This window comes from Nicotiana sylvestris, chromosome 2, assembly GCF_000393655.2.
Source record: "Nicotiana sylvestris chromosome 2, ASM39365v2, whole genome shotgun sequence".
NCBI lineage: Eukaryota > Viridiplantae > Streptophyta > Magnoliopsida > Solanales > Solanaceae > Nicotiana > Nicotiana sylvestris.
Window position 1 is genome coordinate 134,700,654 of NC_091058.1, and position 26,622 is coordinate 134,727,275.

The 26,622-nt window shown below is 38.7% G+C and overlaps 1 long non-coding RNA gene across 1 annotated transcript; it reads left to right on the top strand.

Moving 5' to 3' along the window:
* The first annotated feature begins 15,756 nt into the window (after positions 1-15,756).
* Positions 15,757-22,221, top strand: LOC138886535 (uncharacterized). The gene is made up of 2 exons (XR_011405491.1): positions 15,757-16,619; positions 21,992-22,221. It is a non-coding gene; the product is annotated as an uncharacterized lncRNA (long non-coding RNA).
* Positions 22,222-26,622: the final 4,401 nt, after the last annotated feature.

A 26,622-nucleotide genomic window follows, 5' to 3' on the forward strand; every position in this document is an offset into this window, starting at 1 on the left:
ATTACACACAATTAGTCATGACTTAGTGTTAGTCAAATACATTAGGAGACATACTAGTTGAGGGACATAAACAGCAACTCAAGTAGACATGCTGATTACATTTGAACAAGAGAGGGCAGAACTTAAGCATGTTGAATTAAGCAGTAAACCAGACAAACAATTAAACACATGAGTCATTGAGTTAATGCAGAAAGAGACAGGGATTGACAAACAATGGAGCACATAGAGTTGAGTTTCAGAATTGAACTAGGGACATACCAGTTAAGGAAGCAAAGTGCAAAAAAGTAAAACAAGTAGAGTTCCACAGTTTAGCCTTGGCTTTCAGCTGGCTAGACAAGCAGTAACACAAGTAGTAGAGAAAGAAGAGCGAGTTTGAGTGTGTGTGTGTGTGTTCTGAACTGTGTTCATTGTTGAGTGGTAAAACAAGAGAGTGTATATATATGTGTGTTGAGAGGTAAAACAAGAGTGTATATATAGCACTTTAGGAGTAGAACTAATAAGGTAAAGAGAATCAGAGTTCAATCAATTAAGGATCAATCAACCAATCATAGAATCAAATTCTATAGAGAAGTCCAGGAAAGACCCCTTTAATTGGGGAATAGTCAATTAACAGCCATAACAGGGTTCAATTAAGGTAATAAACCAAAAACCATACCATATAGGGAGTCAGTAAAATCCCCAAACTACTGATAACTAATTAAGGCAAGTGTAACCAATCAAGGTCACAAATAAGGAAACAAGTAAAATCCCAGCACACACTGATTTTAATAGGACAATCACTCGAATCAATGAAAAACAATCTTAGAGAATACTGATTTTTAATAAGAAAGATCGCTCAAAACCCTAATAGAAAATAATCACGCAAGGATCCCAAAGAATACTGATTTAATAGAGAAGATTATTCAGACCCCAAATAGAATCAGTTGATATATTGGGTTGACAGAGAAAATAAACAAATAACGGAGAACAGGTGAAAGAAAATCAGTGCAACAGATAGAAACATCTAGAATTCACGCATATATAAGAGAATCATTCAGGATAGTGAAGAATACTTAGTTTAGACATCGAAAAGTTAGAAAAATCTTTAAAGAAAAGTCTGACATGAACCCTAATTTCAAAAAGAGTAAACAAAGTCGAAATAATTAATCAAACCAAGAGATTTTTAAAGGAAAACACCCAATGATACTCGAATAACTATAGATCTATAAAGATCTGGGAAGATTCGAACAATAGTGAAACTAAGGTTTTCAGAAAATAGTAGAGTTGAAGAAAAAAATTGGTTTAAAACTCATGGATATACCTAGATCTAAGACAGATCTAAAGAAAAGTGGAAAATCTTAAGAGTTAAGGTTTTAGAACATCCAAAGAAGATGAGAAAACCTTAGAACGTTACCGGTTTTAGCCGGAAAAGTCATGGATCTGACTCGAACAGCCATGGATGGCCGGAAAATGACATGAAAGACCATGGAGAGGCTTTTGGAGGGTTTTGAACAAAATCTAGACTAGATATCTTCGAGATCCCTCCATGAAATCACAGAAACAAGCAACCAGGAGACGTATGTGACAACTATATGTCTCGAACAGCCATGGGAATCCATGGATCAAACGAGGATCGAAGGGATTAGGGCTAGTTTTGGGTGGCGATGGCTATGGTTAGGACTAGGTCTCAGAGAGACTGAGAGGATTTGGGGATTCTAGGATGGTTGTTTGGTAAGAATGAATTAGGTTAGGGGGTCGTTCATGTTAAAAAAAGGCAAGAAATAACGTGGACCGTTGATTTGGGAGATCAACGATCGAGATTAGAAAGGGTAGGTGGGGTTCTGGGTTTGGGTATGTATTAAAAGGGTGTGGGTGGGATTTCAATTGTAAAATTGGGCTGAGAATTGGGGTTTGATTTGGGCTACAATTGAAAGCCAATCTGACTATATTTTAAATAACCATTTTTTCACTATTTGATTTATAAAAAATAGTAAATAGTTTCTAAAAAATAATTTAAAGCACTAAAAAGATTTAAAATACATAGTTGACAACGTAAAAATATAGGATCCAATTTTTATGCATATAAAATACAATTAAACCTTAAAAGGGCTAATATTGCAATTGTGTGCAATTTAGCTTTAAAAATACTAAAATAATTATAAAAATTAAATTAGCCATTTTTTGGCATAAATGTAGAAATTCAATAGATGAATCATCAAAACAATAATTTTAGAAATAATTATTGGGGATTTTATGGATACAAAGGAAGAAAATAAATCAATTTAAACCTTTGCAATTACGAAAAAAATAATAAAACCCTTGGACATGCTTATATATGCAAATATATGCTATTTTGAAGGTATTTTGCATATTAAAAATATATAGGGAAAAGTTGGGTATCAACAGATGATTTTTTAACTGCTCGTCACTGCACTCAGACCTTATTTACTTTAGTTACTTACTGAGTTGGTGTACTCACATTACTCCCTGCATCTTATGTGTAGATCCAGGTGCCCAAGCGGCAGAGTGAGGGTCCCCAGCATTTTTGGAGCTTACCGAAGACTGCAAGGTAGCTGCATGGCCCGCAGCCCTGCTTTCCTCCTTCCTATCCTTGTTTTTCCGCATTTTTAGGCTTATTATGTAATAGATAGTCGTACTAGTTGTATTTAGAGGCTATAGACTCATGACACCAAATTGTTGGGTTGTGTTTGTTTGATGATTTACTGGTTTTCGAACATTTCAGTGATTTAAATATTTCTTATGAAAAATTGAGACTTAATTCATGTTAGAAAAATGTTTTTTTTAAAAGAGAATTACTGTGGATATTGGATTGGGTTGGCTTGTCTAGTATTGTGATAGGCGCCATCGCGACCGGGTAATTGGGGTCGTGACAAGTTGGTATGAGAGCCTAGGTTACATAGGTCTCGCCAGTCATGAACCGGTTTAGTAGAGTCTCGCAGATCGGTACAGAGACATATGTATTTATCCTCGGAAGGCTGCAAAACCTTTAGAAAAACTTCTCAATCTTGAATTCTTGTCGTGCGAATCTGTTGATCCTAGTACTAAACTTCTGTTATTCTATTCTCTCACAGATGGTAAGGACACGTGCTACCGGTCAGGCTAGACGACCACCAGTTGGGGCCACTAGAGGCCGAGGACGCGGTCGAGGCCGTGGTAGGGGCAGGGGTGTAGCCCGCACAACAGCCATGGCAACACTTGCAGATCCACCAGCCGCCCCAATTTAGGACGCTTTAGCAGCACCAGCCTAGGCACCAGTTGTGCCTATTATGATTCCAAGCCTTCAGGAGGCTCTAGCTTAGATTCTATCAGTGTGCACTGGTTTAGCTCAGGCGATTTCAGTTACTATGGCCGCAACTACTTCTCAGGCCGGGGAAGGCACCCAAACTTTCGTTGCTCGCACACCTAAGCAGGTTATGTAGGGACATCAGACACCGGGGGCACCTCCAGCCCAGCCGGTTGCACCAGCTTAGGAGTATGTGGTACCAGTTATGCCTGACGACAAGCAACATCGATTGGAGAGGTTTGGTAGACTTCAACCTCCGACTTTCAACGGTACTGAGGGCAAGGATGCCCAGGGTTTCTTGGATAAGTGTTAGAAAATTCTTCGTACAACGGGTATTCTAAAGACCAGTGGTGTAGCATTTACTACCTTTCAGTTTTCTGGAGCTGCCTTTAATTGGTGAGAGGCTTATGAGAGGCGTAGGCCTGTTGGTGCAGCACCCCTTACTTGGCAGCAGTTCTCTATTCTCTTTCTGGAGAAGTATGTGCCACAATCTCGCCGAGAGGAGTTGCACAGGTAGTTCGAGTAGTTGCGTCAGGGAGATATGCCTGTGACATAGTATGAGATGCAGTTTTTTGAGTTAGCTCGTCATGCGGTATGGTTGGTTCCCACAGATTGAGAGAGGATCAGAAGACTCGTTGATGGACTCACATATCAGCTTCAGATTCTCATGACTAGGGAGAGGGTGTCAGGTGCTACTTTTGAGAAGGTTGTTAACATCGCCCGCGAGATTGAGTCGGTTCGTCGCCAAGAGCGAGAGGAGAGGGAGGCCAAGAGGCCTCGGGGATCTGGTAGCTTTGGTAGTGCTCCTTCGAGAGGTCAGTTTCAGCACGACAGAGGCTGTCCATTCAGGCAGGCTCAATCAGCTCACCCAGGTTATCGTGGAACACCATCTGGTCATGGTTTTCACAGTTCTCATCAGGGCCATTCATCACTCAGTGCCCTTCCAGCCCAGAGTTCGTCCTGTGCTCCATCAGTTCAGGGTTATTCCATGCCAGGTCCCTCTACTGGTTATTTTGGTGCCAGGGGTTCCCTTCAGCCCCCATATCCAGTGTCGGGGAGTTATTATGAGTGTGGAGAGTTTGGTCATATGAGGAGGCAGTGTCCTTGTCTTCTTGAGGGTCCGTCTCAGCATAGGGGTCAGCCCTCGATTTCAGCTCCAGTCACTTCACCACCTGCTCAGGCAGCTAGGGTTGGGGGTTAGTCAGCTAGGGTTGCCCCAGAGGGGAAGGTCGGTCAGGTGGTGGTCAGGCTCGTTTCTATGCCCTCCCAGGTAGACCAGATGTTGTTGCTTTAGATGTTGTGATTACAGGTATTGTCTCAGTCTACCGGAGAGATGGCTCTGTGTTATTTGATCCCGGTTCCACTTATTCTTATGTGTCATCATACTTTGCTTGTTATTTGGATACGCCCTGTGAGTCTCTTGTTTCACCTGTTCGTGTATCTACTCTGGTGGGCGATACTGTTATTGTAGACCGTTTGTACCGGTCGTGTGTGGTGACTATTGGGGCTCTGGAGACCCGAGTTGATCTTTTGTTGTTATGTATGGTGGATTTCGATGTTATATTGGGCATAGATTGTCTATCTCTGTGTCGTGCTATATTGGACTGTCACGCTAAGACCGTGACGTTGTCTATACCGGGTGTGCCACGGATGGAGTGGAGAGATTTTACTAATTTTATCCCCAGTAGGGAGATTTCATTTCTGAAGGCCCAGCGGATGGTTGGGAAGGGTTGTCTTTCATACTTATCCTTTGTGTGAGATGTCGGTGCAGAGACTCCTAGTATTGATTCTATTTCTGTTATGAGGGATTTTCCCGATGTGTTTCCTACAGACCTGTCGGGCATGCCACTGGATAGGGATATTGATTTTGGTATTGATCTGGTGCCGGGCACTCAACCCATTTCTATTCCGCCGTATCATATGGCAATCGCGGAGCTGAAGAAGTAGCTTCAGGAACTCCTTGATAAGGGGTTTGTTCGGCCTAGTGTATTGCCTTGGGGTGCACCTGTTCTATTTGTGAAGAAGAAGGATGGCACGATGAGGATGTTCATTGATTACAGGCAGTTAAACAAAGTAACAATCAAGAATAAGTACCCTTTGCCTCGTATCAATATTTGTTTGACCAGCTTCAGGGAGCGAGAGTGTTTTCCAAGATTGATCTTCGTTCAGGTTATCACCAGTTGAAGATCAGGGACTTGGATATTCTTAAGTCAGCTTTCAGGACCCGATATGGTCATTATGAGTTCTTGGTGATGCCTTTTGGGCTGACCAATGCCCCATCAACATTTATGTATTTGATGAATAATGTGTTTCGGCCTTATCTCGACACGTTTGTCATAGTCTTCATTGATGATATTCTAGTATACTCGCGTAGTCAGGAGGAGCATGCAGAGCATTTGAGAGTTATGTTGCAGAGATTGAGGGAGGAGAAGCTTTATGCAAAGTTTTCCAAGTGTGAGTTTTGGCTCAGTTCAGTGGCTTTCTTGAGGCATGTGGTGTCCAGCGAGGGTATTCAGGTTGATCCGAAGAAGATAGAGGCAGTTCAGAGTTAGCCTAGACCATCCTCAGCCGCAACTTTCTTGGGTTGGTGGGTTATTACCGCTGGTTTGTTCAGGAATTTTCATCTATCGCATCGCCCTTGACCAAATTGACTCAGAAGGGTGCTCTATTCAGGTGGTCAGATGAGTGCGAGGAGAGCTTTCAGAAGCCCAAGACTGCCTTGACCACAACTCCAGTATTAGTATTACCATCAGCTTAAGGTTCATATACCGTGTATTGTGATGCTTCGAGAGTCGGTATTGGGTGTGTATTAATGTATGAGGGTAGAGTTATTGCTTATGCTTCTCGTCAGTTGAAGTCCCATGAGAAGAACTACCATGTTCATGATTTGGAGTTGGCTACCATTGTTTACGTGTTGAAGATTTGGAGGCATTATTTGTATGGTGTGTCTTGTGAATTGTTTACCAATCATTATAGCCTCCAGCACTTGTTCAAATAGAAGGATGTCAATTTGAGGCAGCGGAGATAGTTGGAGTTGCTAAAGGATTATGATATTACTATCTTGTACCATCCGGGGAAGGCCAATATGATGGCCGATTCCTTGAGTAGAAAGGCGGTGAGTATGGGGAGTTTGGCATATATTCCAGTTGGGGAGATACCTCTTGCACTTGATGTTCAGGCCTTGGCTAATTGGTTCATGAGGTTAGATATTTCGGAGCCCAATCGGGTATTGGCTTGTCTGATTTCTCGGTCTTCCTTATTTGATCGCATCAAAGAGCGATAGTATGATGATCCTCATTTGCTTGTCCTAAAGGACAGATTTAAGCATGATGATGTCATAGATGTGACTATTGGTGATGACAGAGTATTGAGGATATAAGGCCGAATATGTGTGCCCAATATGGATGAGCTTCGGACGTCGATTCTAGAATAGGCCCATAGTTCGCGGTATTCCATTCATCCAGGTGCCACGAAGATGTATCAGGATCTGAGACAACATTATTGGTGGAGGAGAATGAAGAAGGACATTATGGGATTTGTAGCTCGATGTCTCAATTGTCAGCAGGTGAAATATGAGCATCAGAGACCGTGTGGCTTACTTCACTAGATGGATATTCCAGAGTGGAAGTGGGAGCGAATCACCATTGACTTTGTAGTTGGGCTCCCACGGACTTTAAAGAAGTTCGATGCTATTTGGGTGATTGTGGATCGGCTGACCAAGTCCGCGCACTTTATTCCTGTGTGTACTACCTATTATTCAGAGCGGTTGATAGAGATCTATATTCGGGAGATTGTTTGTTTGCATGGTGCCCCAGTTTCCATCATTTCAGATAGGGGCACTCAGTTTACTTCACAGTTTTGGAGGTCTGTGCAGTGAGAGTTGGGTACTCAGGTTGATTTGAGCACAACTTTTCACCCTTAAACGGACGGGCAACCCGAGCGCACTATTCAGATATTGGAGGACATGTTGCGTGCTTGTGTCATTGATTTTGGAGGGTCATGGGATCAGTTTCTACCGCTCTCAGAGTTTGCTTATAATAATAGTTACTAGTCGAGTATTCAGATGGCTCCATATGAGGCTTTGTATGGGAGGCGGTGTAGATCTCCAGTTGGTTGGTTTGAGCTGGGCGAGGCTAGGTTATTGGGTACAGACTTTGTGCAGGATGCTTTAGACAAGGTAAAGGTGATTCAGGAGAGGCTTCATACAGCGCAGTCGAGACAAAAGAGTTATACTGACAAGAAGGTTTGGGATGTGTCCTACATGGTTGGTGAGAAAGTTTTGTCGAAGGTTTCAGCCATGAAGGGTGTTATGAGATTTGGTAAGAAGGGTAAATTGAGTCCTCAGTTCATCTAGCCTTTTGAGGTGCTTCGGAGGATCGGGAGGTGGCTTATGAGCTTGGTTTGCCACCTAGATTATCGAGTGTGCATCTAGTATTTCATGTTTCTATGCTCCGAAAATATATTGGTGATCCGTCTCATGTTTTGGATTTCAGCACGGTTCAGTTGGATGATGATTTGACCTATGATGTGGAGCCAGTAGCCATTTTGGAGCTTCAGGTTTGAAAGTTGAGGTCAAAGGATATAGCTTCAGTGAAAGTGCAGTGGAGAGGTCGGCCCGTGGAGGAGGCTACCTGGGAGACCGAGCGGGAGATGCAGAGCAGATATCCTCCCCTATTTGAGGCTTTAGGTATGTTTCTTGACTCGTTCGAGGATGAACGTTTGTTTAAGAGGGGGAGGATGTGATGACCCGGCCGGTCGTCTCATGAGTTACCACTTCGTTTCCCCCATTTTTGCTTCTTATTGCTGTGCTTATCGGTATTATGTGCTATCGGGTTGGTTGGCTTGGGTTCGGAAAGGTTTTGCTGAGGTTTGAGACATTTAGTCTCTTTTGATTGAGCTTAAAGTTGGAAAAGTCAACCATATGTTGACTTATGTGAAATAGGGCTTAGATGTGAATTCTGATGGTTCGAATAGCTTCGGGAGATGATTTGGGGCTTAGGAGTGTGATCGGGATGTGTTTTGGAGGTCCGTAGTAGATTTAGGCTTGAATTGGCGAAAATGGAATTTTGGTATTTTCCGGTTGATAGGTGAGATTTTGATATAGGGGTTAGAATGACATTCCGGGAGTTGCAGTAGGGCCGTTGTGTTATTTGGGATGTGTGCATAAAATTTCAGGTCATTCGTACGTAGTTTGGTAGACTTTTTGATCAAAAGCGGAATTCAGAAGATTTTGGAACCTTAGGCTTGAATTCGATGTGATTTGGTTGATTCGATGTTGTTTGAGTTGTTTTGAAGATTGGTATAAGTTTGGATAGTGGTATATGACTTGTTGGAGCTTTTAGTTGAGGTCCCGGGGACCTCCGGGTGATTTCGGATGGTTGGCGGAAAGTTTGGAATTTGGATGTTGCAGTTGAAGCTAAGTCTGCTGTCATAACCGCATCTGTGGTTGGGAGGCCGCAGGTGCGACCCCCGCAGATGCGGAAGCAAGGCGCAGAAGAGGAATGGGCTATGGGGAGCTGGAACCGCAGAAGCGTCTAGATGAGTGCACCTGCGCTATTGCAGGTGCGAATATCTTATCGCAGATGCGACTTTGGGCATTTAAGTGAAAACCGCAGGTGCGGTGGTGAAGACCATAGAAGCGGGACCGCAAAAGTAGTAATGGGACTGCTGGTGCGAAAAGCTCAGGTCAGAATGTATAAAAGATTTCCTTCGCGATTTTTGAGTTATTCTTCACCATTTTCATGCGGGTTTGAGCTTGAGGGAGCTAGTTAAAGAGGGATTTCAAGGGGATTTCGTAGAGGTAATGTTTTTGGACCCTAAAGTTGTTCCTATGGTGTTATTTCACTGATTTGGCTTGAAATTAATGGAAATTAAGGGTTAAAAATTGGGAATTAGGGCTTGGTGCTGAAGAGCTTTGAGTGAGGGTTTGAGGGGCCATTTGTTGCCGGATTTTGGTACTTTTGATATGAATGAGCTCGTGGTGTGATAAGGATTTCATTGATGTAAATTTTATCGGATTCTGAGACATCGGCTCGGGGGTCGTGTTTGGCCAATTTCCGGATTTTTGGTATAATTTGATTATTTTCGCATGGGCTTTGTTCCCTTAACATATTCTAATATTATGATTCTGATTTTGGGTAGATTCGATGCGAGTTGAGGCCGAGGCGAGAGGCAAAGGCGTCGCGGAGTAGTATTTCATCTGGTTTGAGGTAAGTAACCATTGTAAATCTGGAACTGGGGGTACAAACCCCAGTATTTCGTATTGTTTTTGCTAAATGAGGTGACACACATGCTAGGTAACGAGCGTGTGGGCGTGCACCGGTAGGAATTGTGACTTTGTCCGTCCCGTAGCGACTATTAAGCAGCATATTTGATTTTTAAATCTTATGATACCACTTATTTTAGAGATTGATACTTTATTAGGTGTTGTATGCCATGTTTGGGGCCTTGAGCCGACCTGTTGAGACCTTTGGGGCATTTTTACTATTTTCTTCACTCTGTTTGTTTGAAAGCATATCCTCAGTCATGTTTTACCTGTTTACTATTTAAACCTGGTTTCCATCACTCTATTTCTTAAAATGTGAAACCTGTTTCGGTTGAGTTTCCCTGATTTCCACTGTTATGCCCGAGTGGCTGTGAGGTTAATGACTTAGAGAGGATGAGGACCTAATAGTGAGGATTATAAATATTATGGATCGGGTTGCATGTCGCAGCGATACTTATATGGATCGGGCTGCACGCCGCAATAATATATATATATATATATATATATATATATATATATATATATATATATATATATAGGATCGGGCTGCACGCCGCAACGAATGATACTTGGGCTGTAGGAGCCCCTCCGGAGTCTGTACACCCCCAAGTGAGCGTATTCGACTGTAAACTATGGATCGGGCTGCACGTCGCAACGGTTATTATGATTATTACTATTATGAGATATTATTGAGCCTGAGTGCTGAGTGACGAGAGTTGAGTCACGAGTGACTGAGAGGCTTGCCCGAGAGGCTATATTTATGAGTGATACCTTGCCGGAGGGCCCCCATTTATGATATCTTTGCTGATTTCACTCTTCTTTTATAATGAGCCTCTGTTGAAAGCTGCTAAGTAAATGATTTCAAAGTATTTCAGTTGAGACTGAAGTTTTTACGAAGTAACTAATTTTTAAACTATTGAGATTGATTTGATACTCTGTTGTGTACTCTTATATATGATTTTTAACTGCTCGTCACTACACTCAGATCTTATTTACTTTAATTACTTACTGAGTTGGCGTACTCACGTTACTCCCTGCACCTTGTGTGCAGTTGCCCGAGCAGCAGAGTGAGGGTCCCCAGCATTTTTGGAGCTTACCAGAGACTGCAAGGTAGCTGCATAGCGTCCGCAGCCATGCTTCCCTCCTTCCTATCCTTGCTTTTCCGCATTTTTAGACTTATTATGTAATAGGCAGTCGGACTAGTTGTATTTAGATGCTCTAGACTCGTGACACCAGATTGTTGGGCTATGTTGGTTTGATGTTTTACTATTTTCCTCACATTTCGGTGATTTAAATATTTCTTATGAAAAATTGATACTTAATTCATGTTAGAAAAGCGTTTTTATTAAAAGAGATTTACTGTGGATATTGGATTAGGTTGGCTTGCCTAGTATTGTGATAGGCGCCATCGTGAACGAATAATTGGGGTCGTGACAAAGTCACAATCCCCAACGGTGCATGACCCCACGCTCGTCATCTAGCGTGTGTGTCACCTCAAAGTAGCACAATGATGTAAAATCCGGGGTTTTATACCCTCAGGACAACATTTACAATCATTACTTACCTCCAACCGGTTCAAACTCTAGCCCGCGATGCCTTTGATTCTCGACTCGGCCTCAAATCACCTCGAATCTATCCAAAAGTAGAATCATATCATCAATACATGCCAAAGGGACAAAGCCCACGCGAAAATTATCAAATTAAACTCAAAAACTCAAAATTGGTCAAACCCGACCCCCGGACCCACAATTCGGAATCCGATAAAAATCAAAATACTAATATCCTTATCCTCTCACGAGTCTATACATACCAAAATTATCAGCATCCGACATCAAATGCCCATTCAAATCCCTAAAATCATCTCTCCATTCTCTTCCATTTCTCCCCCAACTTTCACTCCAAATTTCCAATTTAAATGATAAAATCAAGATACAATCATGGAATTTAACCAAAATTAAGTAAAGAACACTTACCCCAATCACTTCTTTGAAAACCCCTTCAAAAATCGCCTTACACCGAGCTCCCACTTCCATTTTATGTTATGAACTCGGAACCCTCATTTGAATCTTTTAAATCTACCCAGTAACACATTCATCGCGATCACGGAACTACCATCACGATCGCGAAGAGGAAGAAAAAGATGCCCCCTAAATAACCCTATGAGATCACATAATACACTTCGCGATTGCGTTAAGCAACACTAACTGAACTACACGTTCGCGTAACTGACCTCACGAACGCGAAGAGGTAACCATGCTGCCTCAGCTCAGACCCAACACTATGCGAACACGTGCTCACCGTTGTGAACGCGATGCTCCATCTGCCACAAGTTAAGCGAATGTGGAACCATGTTCACGAACGCGATGAAGAAACAAACAGCCTCAAGTCTTTCCCTTATGCGACCGCGTTCATCTATCCGCGATCGCGATGAAGAGAAAAGACACCAGATGCTGAATCATACCAACACTGAAATCATAGGGAAAAATAGCCCGAAATCAATCCGAAACACGCCCGAGCCCCTCGGGACCCCGTCGAAACATACCGACAAGTCCCATAACATAACACAAACCTAATCTAGGCCTCAAAACACACATAACAACATCGAAACAACGGATCACACCTCTAATTCAAAATTATTGAACTTTGAAATTTCAACTTCCACAACCGATGCCGAATCATATCAAATCACGTCCAAATGATCTGAAATTTTGCACACACATCAAAAATGACACAACAAACCTACTCCAATTTCCAAAATTCTATTCCAACTTCTATATCAAGATTTTCACTACCGACCGGAAAACGCCGAATTTCCAATTTCGCCAATTCAAGGTTAAATCTACTACGGACCTCCAAAATACATTCCGGACACGCTCCCAAGTCCAAAATCACCTAATAAAGCTAACCAAATTATAAAAATTCATATTCGAGATCGAATACTAAGAAGTCAAAGCTTGGTCAAACCTTTCAAATTTAAAGCTGCGAACTGAGAGTTGTTCTTCCAAATCTATTCCGATCATCCTGAAAATCAAAATTGACGATTTACATAAGTCATAATACATCACACGGGTCTAGTCATGCCCGAGAATTGGTGAGCGATGTGTAAATGCTCAAAACGATCGATCGGGTCGTTACGATATTGCTTTGTATATCGTGTATACAACACAATATTTTTATGGACGCCGTGTATATAACATTATATGCCATATATATAACACAAATTTCCATGGATATACACAGATATACATGATATACATGAGATATCACTGATGTACATAGAGATATACACAGAATATAATAGGGGATGCACATGTAGAGTCATCTTGAACTTGAATTTTCAATCTAAAATGTGTTATACAAAGAAGAAAAATAAATTTTAATATACTTTTTTGATATACACATTATTATTATGCTATACAATGTGACATACAAATAATATAATTATTATTGTGTTATATATATTTGGATATACATATAAGAAAACTAGAAAAATAATTAAAAAATATTTGGGAGTTTTTTCGGATATTACTGAAGGAAATAAAATCTAATTTTTAGGATGATGGTTGCTATGAGAGAAGAGAGAGAGAAGGTTTTAAATATTTTTTACTATTTTTATGAAAAATAATTTTGATGGGGCTTATTTTTAGGATGATGGTTGAACAATTTGAAGAGAGAATAACTTTAGGCAACCATATGCCAAATCCTAAAACGATGCCAATTGTTGGACCTAGTTGTCATGCCATGCCAAATTCCCTTTTTAAAATTGTTTCTAGCCCAAACCCATTAAAACTTGAACGGGTTGGACGGGTCAAATGGGTTTGGATTAATTTTGTCACCCCTAATTAATATGTGAAGAATTCTCCAAATCAGCATCACATCGTTCACGTTTTTGTAATTCTACTAGTCTTACATTACGTGCATTGCACGTGTATATAACATCAATCAATTTAAATTATATATATATATTAAAATAAATTATAGTATTTATTTAAACGATGAAAAAAATATTATTACAATGACATAGTAGTTCAACTCAATATCTTTTGGATAGAAAAGTGATGATTTAATCAAATTAATTGTATAATATGTTGAAATTATACATATTTTATAATATGAAATACAAATAGTTTAAGTTGTATCTTAACTCACATCTCTTTATGAATTTTTTTTGTCTTTTATTATTTCATCTTCATTTCTTCAAGTTTACATTTTAATTAATTAATTAATTAAGTCTTAATATTGTACTATAATCGATTTTTGTTCTATTTTCTGATTTCTTTCCTTTTTATGGGCAAAACGTTATATACTCTAAAATTTATGTAAACTTGAAAAGTATTAATATATATATGATGAATTAGAAAAGAATAAAATTGAACTATTCTACTTATTATTTAATTCAAATACTTAATTAATATTACAGGTGAATCTCATAACACACCTGTTTAAATCGGAGCAATATTTATCATTTTTAGAAACTTGCATTTACTTTTTAGGCTTCGTTTTATAGCTCAAAAATATTTTTCAATATTATTTGTATGATATTTTTAGAAGTTTATGCTAATCAATACAGGATACACAAGCATCACATGACCCTATGACTATGTAATATTCAAGATAACTTCTTCTTTTTAAAAAAAAAAATTGAAATAGTGTTTTTTCCCACAAATTTGCTTGTGTATCTTTTATTTTTAATTTTTTTTATTAGCATCTTGGTTGATCTATATTTATATTTTTTTAGTTTAGGAACTTAGAAGTCAAAATATCAAAACTAAAGCTGGCCAAACCTAAAAGAGAAGGATATATTGTATCTTTGTATGATCAAAATTGCAATATTGTACAATTGTTCTATACGCTTATATAGTTTAATTGTAAAATTTATATAAGGTAAATTTTTAACGAAATAAAGCCTAAAATATAATGATTTCTTACTTAGTCAAATAAGGAAAAACTTAATAAGTAAAATTTGAGTTAATTTTAAACTCTTAAAAATTAGGAAAATAATTAAATTACCATTTTTTCTACTGTGAACTCTATTTTAAAAGGATTAAAAAGACAAACAATATTTTGATAAGGCCTTGTGCTTTTATATAGAATAGATAATCTTCCCGGTAACTCTAAGCTCGTTTGACATAAGCTAATTATGTCTTATAAGCCATATAAAATACTTTATCTTATGAGAAATGTGAATTTTTGATATATTAATTAGTCCATCTCCAGTCATTTGGAGTAGTTTCATAATCACAAGCTATCTCGTATGCTGATTTTATGATAAACTTCTTATTATTTGTTCCATTCCAAGAGATTTTATCTGCAAAGAATAACATTATCAGCAATAAAATAACATTGATAAGTGGCTCGTCACCACACCACCAATCGAGCCAAAAGTTTATTAATCTACTGCGACCCAAATTTCATTTTGCTCCCTTAGTCAAAATAGTCTTAGCTTTCAGCAGACATTTCCAAAAATGGAAAGCATTTTGGTTTAGTAGCCAATTAGATAATTATTGATTTTGAAGATACTTACTGTAAGCACGTGATTTTTGACCCTCCCCGGAAATTTTTACGTTCTTAGCTTAAAATATTTAATTTAGGACTAATATAGCTATTTTGACTAATTTTATTTTATTTTCTCGCAAAAGAAAAATTACAAAAAATATATATATAAATTTTAGTTTATGTATCCCTCATAAACCTGAAAAATCAAAAAATTGCACTTTATTTTGGTACTTTATATAAATTCGAAAATTACAAAAATATATAGTTCTATTAATGTTTGCAGTCATTATAATTTTGAAAAATACAAAAAATATTACTTCATATTTTTGTCTTTATTAAAAAAAATTATTACAAAAAAATAGTTTTATTAATATTTTGTAGCTATTTTAAATCTTGAAAAAATATTAAAAAAAAAAAAGATATAGTTTTGTTTAAATACTAGTCTTATTTTTGGTAGTTATTTTGCTTACATAGGACTAGTTAAGCAAAGTGTTCCTATTTCTCGGGTCCGGGCAAAAGAATAATATTCGGGTTCAAACTACCCGGTTTTAGGCCTAATTTTCGGACCTAGCCCATAATAAACCGTGTCCAGGACACATGGGGAACCCCACCACGCGTGGGGGACACAAACCTTGAACCCCACCATGCGTGGGGCTCGTTTTGATGGGCATTGTGTTACAAAACACGGAAAAAGGCCAAAGGAACAGGGGGATTTTTAAGAAAATGGAGTAGAAGATACTGTTGATCTTCTTCTTCTTCAAAGAGAAGAAGAAAGAACCCTACGCAGGGCCCCCCCGAAAAAGGAGTCAAAACCATTTCCCTCCGTCACCTTCACCAACGTCTGAAACCACCCTCGTCGCCAAGAACCATCACTCCCTCACGTCCGAAACAGAAAACAAAAGATCACCATCGTCTTCCTCCCTTCCTCAAGACCGAAAAAACCTAAGCAAAACCCTACTGCCATTCACCGGCGAACACCACCGGACAACCCCGACCGTAGTTGATTCACCATTTTCAGTCCAACGAAGCAGCTGTTGCTGCGTGCCAAGCAGCTGTGGCTGCGTTTCCGAGCAGTTTGCCGCTGCGCGTCTTAGCCTTCGTCGTTATGGTCTATCGTCCACTGCCCGTCGACCACAAGTAACGACCCAGTTCGTTCACCATCACCGTCACCTTCCCCATCACCCACTGTCGTAACCAACAAGTCAGTCCCACCCCCCATCAGCCCCATTTTCTAACCAAAACGACGCTCCCTCTCGCTTCTTCTATTTTTGGCGAAATACTAAAGTTCTTTGCCACAAAGACAGAATGGTCTCGACATATTTGTGAAAATATAAAGAGTTTCTCCATATTGAATCACTATTTCAAGGTCAAAAGCATGAAGCAACGGACTTTTTTCAAAAATCAAATATCCATTTTCATGAATAAGAAAAGAATACAAATTCCAGCTCCTTCCTCCTTGATTTTGGTTCTTAAAAATGGAGTTTGGTTGAAGTTTCTGTCGGATTTTCGAGATCATATTTGGGTCCGGTTCGTCGGTCTTGTCGTTTTGATCTGATTTTCCCACTCACCAGTAAGGTTCGGTTTCTTCCACTATATTCTTAAATCAATTCTTAAGCATGTGAATAAATAACTTTGATTTGGGTGATATGCCGAAAGATGATTGAATTTCTTTTTTATAGTCTCCTGGGTTTTCTGCTATTCCTACTGTACTGGTTTGCGATGTTGCTGAATCTGCTGTTGCTGTGTTATTACTGCTGCTGACTTCTCCTTCTTTTGTTCTTGTACTGCTGTTTCCAGGTACACATTTGTACAATCTCGGCTTGAAGCAAAAAATGAAATATTAATCAGGCTTTGTTCCTGTTGAATTCCTCCTGTTTAGATTTGTGGTTGAATATAATTTTTCTTTCTTCGTATAAAGATGTAGTTGAATGATTAATGAATAATGAGGTTGCATATGTATACTTTCTTCATCTAATAATGTTAGTTTAAATTAATCGGAGAATAATTAATCTGTTTTGATATTATGGTCAATCTCATGTTCTAGTATTATTGAATAACAGAATATAAAATGAAAGCAGTTTTTCTTTGTACAAACTCGATCGCAATTTTCCATTCGCATTAGCCGTAAACTAATAACTAATAAGTTACGTTTTTCAGCATGTAAATAATTAAGAGATTTTCTTTTATTTTAGAGACGAACTTAATAGAAAATATAGTCATTGTAGGTTTATCCTTTAAAAATAAAAATGAGACGAGCCTCGCCAAATAAAACGTATAGATTGCGGGGCCCTCACAAAATGTATGGTTTAATTAGAATTCGGAAGGACCGTTTAGCGAATTTCACGGTCTTCCCCAAAATAATAACGCGATAGTCTCTTTAGGCGCGTGTTTAATATTTTACTTTCTTAAGCCTGGGTGTGCATTTCATGTGACCCGAATCCAAATCCCAAAACATCAAATAAAACGTGTTCCGGATTGTGGGTGCATTTCATGTAACGCAGTCCAAAGACGTGTTTTAAGCGATGTTCATATTTCTTTTAAAAACAATAATAATAAAGCGGTTAAAAGATAAAATTTGCACATAAGTTCATATTTGTATAAAATCAGATAATCAAGCCGAATATAACAGTTGAGCGACCGTGCTAGAACCACGGAACTCGGGAATGCCTAACACCTTCTCCCGGGTTAACAGAATTCCTTATCCGGATTTCTGGTACGCAGACTGTAATATAGAGTCATTCTTTTCCTCGATTCGGGATTAAAATTGGTGACTTGGGACACCCTAAATCTCCCAAGTGGCGACTCTGAAATAATTAAACCAATCCCGTTTCGACTGTCCTTTAATTGGAAAAAACTCCCTACGCACCTCGCGGTGCCGGAAAAAGGAGGTGTGACAGCTCTGGCGACTCTGCTGGGGACTTAACCCAGAACCAGTGGTTCAGGGTTAGAAATTCGAGCTCATATAAATTGTTATATTTGGTTTTATCTGATTTTTACATGTTTGAGCCTAATGTGCTAAATGCTGCTTTTACCGCTTTGATATTACATGAACTGTGTATAAACTGTGCCGAAACCCATCTCCTCTCTGAGTCTTCTAAATCATGAAGAAGGGTGTACTTCGTACGACTTCTTTTCTGTATAGTGTAAAATCCCAATTTAGAACGAGGTTCGGACAAGTTGCTAAGCCGGTGAAGCTTCTGTATTCCCGGTACGCTACCCCCCCTCGGCTCGAGCTGTCCGCTCGGGTAAGCCAGGTCTAGAACAAACACCCAGGTTCTGAACCTAGTACAGCAACCTATATTTTAATGAGTGTGAAACTCCGCAAAAGTTGGTCATGCTTGACCAGCTAGCAAAAGATCTAGGTTCAGTCAATGCATGATATTGGTTTACATGACCCAAAAGAAATGATTGTCATGAATAAATTAGACTTTATTAGGAGATATAAAGGGGAAGATGAACCCACAGCTTCAAGATTCCGAAGGTGATGAAATGATCATTTGTAGGATCAAATATTTTGGCCACCATATTATTTATGTGGTTGAGTCAAAAGAGGATAAGCTAGCTGGCAATCCCCATAAAAATTGATGGATGAAAGAGCCCCTTTGAATGAGTAGTAAATTAGAACTTTGCAAAATTATTGTTCTCAAAAGAGGGAATGAAAAGACAGGAAGCATCCCAGGAAGGAAATGGATTATTGATTGATGCCGAAAGGTCCCAAAATACAAAAGAGGAAGAAACTAATAACCATCTCATTTTATGCCTCTTTTTTTACATTTATATGAAGGAAAAACCTTAGATTAAGGATTGGTTTGGTATGATAGATAAGCAAAAATAATTCTGTAATAAAAATATAGTACCGTCTTATTTCTGTTTTTGGTTACTAATCCTAGTATAGTTTATCTCACGATTAAAAAATAGTACCAAGATAATTTATACCTGTCGGAGGATGGAATAATAATCTCAGGATAAGTTATCCTAGAATAGAGCAGTAAAATTGAAAATTCCTGGATTAATACAACATATCAAACTGTAAATAAAAAATAATACATAAATAACCAATCCCAACATAACTAACTATAGTATAACTAATCCTAGCATAGTTAATCATGTATAACTTGTGTTCAAACTAGGGCGGCTCGACATATTTTATGGCCTAAAGCCGAGTATTAATATGAGGCATTTTTTATATAATTTCTATCTTAGTTCAATATTTTTTTAAAGAAAAAAAAGAAGACTTAACTCAAATAATCGCCCACCTAATCTTTTAAACTAAAAATAGCCGGCGTATATATATAATTATCTATAGTTAATATATAATCTATGTATATTGTCTCGAAAAAGTCCTTCAATTAATACACTATTATTGAAAAATAGGGCCCCGGAAATGGGGGGCCAAAGCAATTGCCATAGTGGCTTGTGCATTAGAGCCTGCACTGGTTAAAACCAAACCACCCCAGAATGTACGTCTATGTTTGTAAATGACAATGACTTTTCAAGACTAGAAGAATGGTGGGTGCTAGTGTTTCTTTTCCTTTTTCTTGTTTCTTGTCTTGATTTTGTGTTAAGACATTCAAGTGATGGGACTGGTGGTGATTCTTCAAATTGTCGTCCTTTTGTTAAAAGAAAAAAAAAATCTACATTGCTTTGCATCATTCTCTTTTTCATTTTTCCATTAGGCAAAAGGGTCAGTTAAGAATTGGAGTTGACGCTTTCTCGTACAAAAAACGCACTATCATCTTCTTCACCATTCTTACGTTTTCACTGCTCTACCTAGGCTTACCAATTATATCTATTACTCCCCCTCTCAAGTTATATGAATCTTTTTGACTAAGTACGGAGTTTTAAAAAAATAATTTTTTTTGAAATTTGTGGTCTTAAACAAATCAAAATAGGGTTCAGAGTATTTGTGTGGTTATAAAAACTTCTTGTTAAGGATAGAATTGGAAGTTTAAGCTAAATTGTTTCCAAATTTAGAAAGGGGTCATTATTTTTGGAACAGACCAAAAAGGAAATAGGTTTACATAAACTGAAACGGAGGGAGTAATAATTAACGTGATTACCTTATATGCATCGACGAACTAGTTTTTTTCCACATTATTTATGTAATTGAATTTATTGTTGCATATTATGATTTATTTTTCACGTAACTAATTTTATTTATTATAAATAATTGATTAACGACAGTTATCTTTTAGGTGATTTTATAGTGCTAATGTATTAATGCCTAAGTGTATAAAAAAGTTTAAGAAAACTAGTGTATAGAAGTGAAACTCATTTATTATTACCTTTACTGATAAAAATTTAGTGAAATTTTGAGTATAAAGAATAACAAATTCCATTTCAAGGTGATCATTAGCCTATATAAATAAAATGGAAAGAAGAAGAAGAAACAAAAATGAAATACAGACACCGACACATACTTCCGAACTATAATTGTTTGGATTTGAGTAGGGAATTAATATGCCACTCTATAATATTAAAGACCGAAGAAGGGACCCCGATGTTGAGTGTGGGCAAACCCAAAGTCTTCGATTCGATTTATATGTAATTGTACAGTTTGAAAAGATAGTATATACGTATTAAGGTAAAATATAATGAAATAGAAAATTTCGTTATTTTGTAACTTAAATCCTAAAATAAATTAAACTACCAAGTATCTAACGTCCCTTACAAAGTACTTGCTAATCGTAATAGTGATTGTTTTCATAAAGGAAATTTTACCTCTTATAGCAAAGGTTGATACCTTATTTATTATAAATAAATACCCTTTTTAAAAATTATCTCTTATAGTTACTTTTTAATTTTTATAGCAAAATATTTATTTATGACCACTTCCTACCTTTAGGTCATTAAATACGTTGTGTATTTGTACGCGGCAAAATCAGAGAACTTGATTTCTTACTGTCAAGTCACTTCGGAAGAACGCCTCGAGACCCCGAGGGCGGGAGGCCACGACCGAGTTCCCGACATCGAAGCTCGTCGAGGCCCGACTTAGAGAAAACGGAGATCGAAGCGAAGACGAAGGGGGGAGCTCCCAAGGCACACGACTAGGCCTGACAGGGCCGACCTATACAGAGCCTATGTTGAGGCATCGCGTCAAGCCATCCCATCTCCATACTTTGTAATTAATTTCCACGTACTTGTACCCGAGTTCCCCTCCTATATAAAGGGGACTTACACTACCTTATAACGAACTGATGTTGCTCCATTTTCTCCACAAGTGCAATAATCTCTCTCTCTCTCTCTCTCTTTCCTTTCTAAGCTTGTTCGTTCTCATTGGTCTGAGGCCACCTCGATATTCATCGCGTTCCTACTCGTTCTTCATCATATACCTTAGTATTGGCCAAACAGAGCCTTGTTTGATTATATCTTCAACTGTTATCCCACCCCCGACTATCCCCAATAGCTCGAGATCGACCCTGACGTAGAGCCCGAGGTCCCTCATCGACCAGACCTATATCCGGGCAGCAGGCCCTTCGGTTAAGTTATTATCTCGTTTTAGCTCGTATTTAATCTCTAAACTCTATATTATTAGCATCAACTGCTCTAACAACTAGCTCGGGAATAGATCACGTATTTTTAGAATCTCCTTTATAAATTTAATTGTTGTTACCATTTTCACGGTAAACAATATTATTTTTCTCTCTCCCTCTCTCTTCCCTTTCTCCTCTTTTCTCTTTCCTCTTTCTTCTCTTTCCCCCTAGGTTTTTTCCTCCCCTGCTGTTAGAAACCTTAGCAGGGCTGTGTTCCGCCAACGACAGATCCGGCCGGCGACCACTTCCCGACTTCCTTGTTGTGTCACCCATAACCCCATCCTCCGGTCAGCGATTTCTTTTACACAGTTCTGTTACACATTCTAAATTTTTCTTAGATTTTGTATTAATTGTTCATGTTTGCCTTGTGAGATCTGAAGAAGTTATGTCTCTAGTTTCCGTTTGATCCTTTAGATTGGTGCTTCTTCAACAAATGTCTTCATTTAACCAGCGGTGATACCCCACATGGCGGCAGCTTGGATATCGGTAGATTGGAGACGGAGTTTGGGGCTTAGGAACTTGAAGAGTCTGTTATCTTTTTTTTTTCATTGTATTTCAATGTATCTCGCTGTATTCCATATATTTTATTGTATTCACTGTCTTTTTTTTATTGTATTTTAATGTATCTCTCTGTATTCCATGTATTTCATTGTACTCACTGTCTCACTGTATTCCATGAATGCATTCATATATTTTTTTAATTAATATAATTTATGTATTCAGATGTATATATGTATTCAAATGTATCTGCAGTATGTATTCATATGTTTTTGCACTATCTATGACCTGCTATGCTTCATGTATTAAATGTATTTTTATGTATTGAATTGTATTCAATGTAATTATATAATTTTAATGTATAAATCTATTTGTAAAGATACCACTAAGATACTACTAAAAAACAAAGAATGGATTGAATCTCTGAAGATTGCTTTGTTTTTGGGGTGTTTTTCGGTTGAGAATCTTTTCTATAACTGGAAATACAATGTGTTATAATTGAGTTTGTTGAGTTATATTAGGAGTCTATCGCGTTAATTGATTCACTTACCGTTTTTAAACAGACGAAGACCTTTTTTTCGCAAATTCCGTTACTGTATTCACGAATACAGCTCGCGAATACAGTCGAATATATTCTCTGCTTAGCTGGACTCCTTTGTTTTCCCCCGAGTTTTGCTACTGTATTCATGAATACAGTAGCAAAAATACATCGAATACAATCTATAATAATTGAAAACATAGCTATAGGAATTAATTTAGTAAATAGTAGCTATATCAAGCTAATAGTCACTAAAACATATGATTTCTGAAAGTATAGAAGTCTCTTTTTCCTTTTTGAGTCATCATTAACCTAGGCCCAGCTGATACATAGAGGCCCTTGCAACTTAAATTAAAAAGGATAATAAAAACAACGTTACGATGAAAAACCCAAGTTAGCAACATAAATTAATTAGTGAATCGTGATGTAGCATGCACAACAAATCTACACCTCGTGTTTTGTAAGGAAAGAAATCATGGCATATTGGGACGGAAAAAAAAGAAAGGAACAATGATGTTAGCTAATTAAACATTTGTATTAATTAATTCGACCTTCCCCGCTATGAACGTCATTTTAGCTTTCCATAATGCATGTTCATTTGAATTAAAAGGTAACCGTACGGAAATTATTTATACTCCTTTGTTCATTTTTATTTGACACGTTTTGATTTTTCGCCTTTAAAAAATAATAAATTAAGCGCATAATTTACCATGATACCCATATTAATTGGTGTATATTTTATTGGATTTGAGAAAATGATTTGAAATGATAATAAATACTGTGGGTATAACAAGAAATTTTTTTTATCTTCTTTTGATATGTGTAAAGTAACAAGTAAAAATAAAAATCTATTTATAATATATATGCCAAGTAAAAGTGAACGGAATGAATACTAGCTAGCTAGGTTTGTTGTCCTTCATTTTTTGAAAAGAAGCCACGCGTATATTTGTGTTATCTTTTGCATGCCCCTCCCCCCGCCTGGCCCAAACATTAGGTCGTTTTATATTCATAGTCCTTCACTTCAACCAAGTATTTGTGTTTAACACGAATTAATACGCGCAATTAAACTATTCCCTCCATTTCAATTTAGATAACACATTTTTCTTATTAGTATGTTCCAAAAAGAGTGACACATTACTATAATTGAAAATAATTCAATGTTAAACTTTTATTTTACCAATTTTAGCCCTAATGGGAAGTTTTTATAACCACACAAATGTCATGGCCCCACAAAGTTTTTACCCCTTAGTCTTTTAAGACTACAAATTTTAAAAATCTCCATCTTTCCTCAAATTCTGTGTCAAGTCAAACTAGCTCATTTAAAATGAAGCGGATGGAGTGTTTGACTCAAAAGATATCAAAACCTTTTTGAACAAATCAATCAAAAGATGAAGGGATAAATCTTAGCTGAGCTTAATAATCTCTAGAAAGATTGATAGAGAAAGAGTAGATAAATCACAAGTTTCCTTTTTATTCGTGAATAATAATGTTTCCAAAATTCCCACTACCCATTACAAGGTTATTGTCCCCTATTTATCCTAAGAGAAAAGCTCTTCTAAACTATACAAGACAAAAATACAAGGAATATTCCCGATATCCCCTAATGGCTATACATTATTACAAGAGTCGTCTAGTCTCTAGTTTGTTTCAGGGTCGTCTCCTTCAAGACGCCGATTTAAGGAGGCATCATCAATCATCGTACTCGTCGTCGGTCGTGGTCGGTCAAATTTGGACCCATACAGTTAGTCCCTCTTCTTGTCGGGGTCGCGTCTGGGTGCGTCCTCGATGAGCGGACACCATGCGTTCCTATGGAGAAATTTGAGCGATTGTCACATTACGAAATGGCTAATAGGGAAAGGTCAGCGTGCTGAGCAAGACACCGGTAATATACTTTACCGGGAAATGATGTCATCTTCACGTGCGTCATCATCACGCACGTTTTCGAGGCAGGAGTTGATGGCTTGACGCTTTGGTTCTAGCGCTACTGTGTGATTTTTTGCTTCGATTCCGACACCACCCAACTCTATAAATAGGTGAAGGGTTTGTTTTTTCGAAAGTTTTTGGCCATTCCTCTCTTGATATCCTTCTTCATTATTCCGAGCTTTCCTTCATACCTTCCTGCTTCTTCTTACATTCTTCATTCGAAGCTTTTTCCTTCTTCTTTCTTCATACTTTCCTTCATAGGGACATTGAGATCGATGAAGTCATGGAGGCAATGCGTAAGATGAGAAGGGGCAGAGCTACCGGGCTAGACGAAATTCCGGTTGAACTGTGGAGGTGTGTGGGTAGAGCAGGCTTGGAATGGCTTACTGCATTGTTTAGTGTTATATTCAAGACAAATAGAATGCCTGAAGAGTGGAGGTGGAGTACAATGGTCCCGTTGTATAAGAACAAAGGTGATGTCCAGAGCTGTAACAACTATAGGGGCATCAAATTACTAAGTCATACCATGAAAGTTTGGGAGAGAGTGGTAGAAATGAGAGTGCGAAGGACGGTGTCTATTTCAGACAACCAGTTCGGGTTCATGCCGGGACGATCTACCACAGAAGCTATCCACCTTATTAGGAGGATGGTGGAACAGTACAGAGATAAGAAGAAGGATCTCCACATGGTGTTTATTGATCTGGAGAAAGCGTACGATAAGGTTCCTAGGAAGGTCTTATGGAGCTGCTTAGAGGATAAAGGGGTCCCGAGTAACTATATTAGGGTGATTAAAGACATGTATGATGGAGCTAAGACTCGGGTTAGGACAGTAGGAGGCGACTCTGAACACTTTCCAGTTATTACGGGGTTGCACCAAGGGTCTGCGCTCAGCCCATTCCTATTTGCCCTGGTGATGGATGCACTGACTCATCATATTCAAGGGGAGGTTCCATGGTGCATGCTATTTGCTGATGACATTATTCTAATTGACGAGACAAGAGGCGGCGTCAACGAGAGGCTAGAGATTTGGAGACATGCTCTTGAGTCTAAAGGTTTCAAGTTGAGTAGGACGAAGACGGAATACCTCGAGTGCAAATTTGGAGTTGAGCCGACGGAAGCGGGAGTTGAAGTGAGGCTTGACTCTCAAGTCATTCCCAAGAGAGGTAGTTTCAAGTACCTTGGATCGGTTATTCAGGGGATCGGGGAGATTGACGAGGATGTCACACACCGTATAGGGGTGGGGTGGATGAAGTGGAGGTTAGCGTCGGGAGTCTTGTGTGACAAGAAAGTGCCACCGTTACTAAAAGGTAAGTTTTATAGAGCAGTGGTTAGGCCTGCCATGTTGTATGGAACTGAATGTTGGCCGGTAAAGAACTCACACATCCAGAAGATGAAAGTAGCAGAGATGAGGATGTTGAGGTGGATGTGCGGGCATACAAGGATGGATAAGATTAGGAATGAAGATATTCGAGAGAAGGTGGGTGTGGCCCCCATGGAGGACAAGATGCGGGAAGTAAGACTCAGATGGTTCGGGCACATTCAGAGGAGGAGCACTGATGCACCGGTGAGGAGGTGTGAGCGACTGGCTGTAGTGGGCACGCGGAGAGGTAGAGGAAGACCTAAGAAGTATTGGGGAGAGGTGATCAGACAGGACATGGCGCGACTTAGGATTACTGAGGACATGGCCCTTGATAGGGAATTATGGAGGTCGAGCATTAAGGTTGTAGGTTAGGGGAGAGTGTGAATATTTCTACAGCACAATAGAGGGAGACTATCCAGTTAGGAGTTAGACTAGGAATGTCATTGGTCGTCTATTGATGCAGGGCTTTACCTTCTAGTTGTACTATACCAGCCATCTATTTCGTATTTCGTATTTCGTATTCTGTATTTCATATTTCATATCTCTTATATATTGTTGTTATTTTTATTACGCATTTTTATGGTACTAATATATCATCTCCTATTGCTTTTTTGAGCCGAGGGTCTCCTGGAAATAGCCTCTCTACCCTTTGGGGTAGGGGTAAGGTCTGCGTACATATTACCCTCCCCAGACCCCACTTGTGGGATTATACTGGGTCGTTGTTAT